Source organism: Poecilia mexicana, unplaced genomic scaffold, assembly GCF_051168715.1.
Source record: "Poecilia mexicana isolate PSO_F unplaced genomic scaffold, ASM5116871v1 scaffold_8, whole genome shotgun sequence".
NCBI lineage: Eukaryota > Metazoa > Chordata > Actinopteri > Cyprinodontiformes > Poeciliidae > Poecilia > Poecilia mexicana.
In genome coordinates this window covers 12,486,586-12,489,529 of record NW_028263377.1, presented here as the reverse complement: position 1 = coordinate 12,489,529, position 2,944 = coordinate 12,486,586, and positions in this window count along the sequence as shown.

Here is a 2,944-nt window from a genome sequence, read left to right as displayed (position 1 = left end):
TCTCTCAGTTGTCCTGCTGCTCCCCGCCTGTCAGTGGAGAAACCCGGGGAAAGTAGGCCGACTGGCTGTACTCATTTCAGCTCGATTAAATTCTGGGCACGCATTTGAATTAGCGTCAAACCTTCTGAAAAAAGAAAAAAAAAATGCTGGGCAAGAAACCTCTAAAGCCATTTTTGTTGTATTTTCTTATATATTGTGACCTTAATGTGTGGATCTGTCTTATATGGTTATTTATTGTGATAGGTTTTAATTCATGCTGCATCACAGTGGCGGTTCTTGCATTAACAGCACCCTGGGCAAGCCCCTTTTTTATTTTTTTGCTGCCCCCAAGTTGTACAACACAACTGTTTGTGAAGACTGGATTTCTCCAGCTAAAAACAAAAGAAAAGAAAAGAAAAGCCATGATAATCTGTGATTCACTCTAAGGTTGTTGTCACACCCGATAGTCTGGTAGACTGTTTGATTGTGGATGGAAATTGCAGTATTCGTTACATTTTCTGCTGGTGCAGTTCGCTTTCACACTCTGTTGTGTCAAACAAACCAAACCGTTTGAAAAATCTGTTCCCACCCCTTGCCTGTGGTGACACTCCACCAAAAACCACCGAAGGAAACTACGCGAAAACCTCTGAAGAACATACTGAGCATATCTCATTTCTTCACGAAATGTAAACAAAAATGGAGTGGTGTCAGATTTTAGCGGCTGTAGGATTTCTCCTTTGTCCTTGGCAAAAGACTGCGAGCCATTTCTCACTCTTGCACTTGATTAGCACATTTGTTTTTGATTGCATTTCACTTCCTGGTCTCCATTCCACTTGGAATTGACATACTCCTTCAAAGCATGCCAGAGTTCACTTCATTTGAAACAAGATTTAGGTGTTTAGCCGGACCAGAGTCTGCTTTTTTGGTCTGCAGCAGCAGAGTTTGATTGCACATTCACACCTCCCCAAACAAACCAGACTGTTTAGGCAAACAAACTAGTGTTCAAATAAACCAGACTAAACAGGGTGTGAGCAATAACTTGATGTTCTTTTTCTTAGATGCAAGCAGGAGGTCCCTGCTTAACATACCAGGCTCCAACTCTCCATTGACTTCTCATGCATATAAAGCAATATGAAACTTGTTGCGGGTACAAATCACAGATAAATAAGCCACTTTTAAGGACAGTACTTGACTTGATCTTACTTAAAGAACAGAACTTCTTTCATGGATGTGCAATTACTTTTATTTTAGCTGAAAAGAAACTAAATTGAAGTTATCTGCACATAAGAGTCACTGCACGGCTTCAGCTATTACAGCTAGAAAATGTAGTCAGACTCAGACCTGAATCTTAAGAGAGACACAAAGACAATATTAAACTCGACCTTCCATCACCTGAATAATGTTTTCAGGATCTTGAGAAACTCATACATTTATCTTCAGCCAAATTGATTTTTGCAGCAGCGTCTTCACAGGTCTGCCAAAAAAGTCACACTTACGCAGCTGCTTACGCTCTCACTAAAACTCGAAAAGTAGAACACATCACCCTGGTTTGAAAGTCCTCCCCTTGACTTCCTGTAGCTCAGAGAATAGACTTTAAAATACTTTTGTTAGTTTACACCTTAGCACCAAAATACATTACAGCTTTGTTGCTGTTGTATCAACCGTCCACACCACTTAGGTTTTCTAGTTCAAGTCTACTCTGGATCCTTAGATTTAAAACCATACATGGAGAAGCAGCATCCTTCTATGCATAGTTAGATTTTTTTCAACATTTTGTCCCATCATAACCTCACGTTTTGGTATATCATGTTAAAATTTGTGTGATAGAGAAACATTAAGTAGTGAAAAATTGTGCAGTGGCTGCAAAATGATAGCATTCAAAATGTTCTGTGAACAGTCTGGCAGCATCCGACTGTTTCTCCAAGGACAAGCGAGAAATGTACTGCCTTCTTTTTGTATGGTGACTAATAATTTCAATTAGGATTTGCTTTTGTAAATGTTGAATTTCTTTACTATTTCAAATTCCATCTCAATTAAAAGGGACCGTTTCCGTTGCTTAAATTTGAATGCAGAAAAATGGCAACGCAGAAACTGGGGGGGGGGGGGGTGACTCATGTGGAACTGGATTTAACACAGAAGGAAACCCTTTCTGACAAGCCTCAGTAAGATATATATCCAAAAACTTTGATCTCAAAGAGACTTTGATTGGTTCTTTGAAGCATATGTTTATCACAGGAACTGAACTGCTCCTTGATTGATGCAATTTTCCAACAACTCCTCTGATGGAGAAGCGCAAGTGTTTCAAATCTGGCCGTTCTTTTCAGCTGAAAAGCTCAAAACAGATTTCCATGTGTGCATGTAAATGACCTCCTCCCCAGTCTTTGTGCAACACTTGCAGCGGGTGAGCCTATTGATTTACTAGAGCCCAGTGAACACAGGGTGCTCCTAGACTGATGTTTCCACCAGGTGTCTCCACACAGGATCTGGGCTGGTCGTGAGTGGCTGTGAATGAAATGAAGATGCAGCTGTAGAAGCTCATCTGCTAGAGGAAGGTTGGGCCCAAGCCATTTGGAGCTCAAATCTAAACTTGGAGCACAAGCAGTAGCCTAAAATATGCACACTGTGATTTAGATCACCCAAAGGTGGCCAATTTATATATTAAAAAGTTTCAACATTGATTTGTATAAATGTGAAAGTTGTAATAAAACAGAAGCCGCATGCATCAAATACATCAGATCTTTATCTCCTTTTATTCTTTAATGAAATAAAAAAAAACTTGTTTTTTCATAAATTAAAAATCAAATTCCCTGAGTGGAATGAGAACTGCTGAAGAAATGATGATTGGTCTGCAGCTCAGTAGCGGCTGTGCAGGTCAACCAAGACACAACAGCAGTTTAAATTCATTTGCTTAAAATCTATATTTACTAAAAATTATTTTAGGAAATACATTTTGTTGTATGCTTTT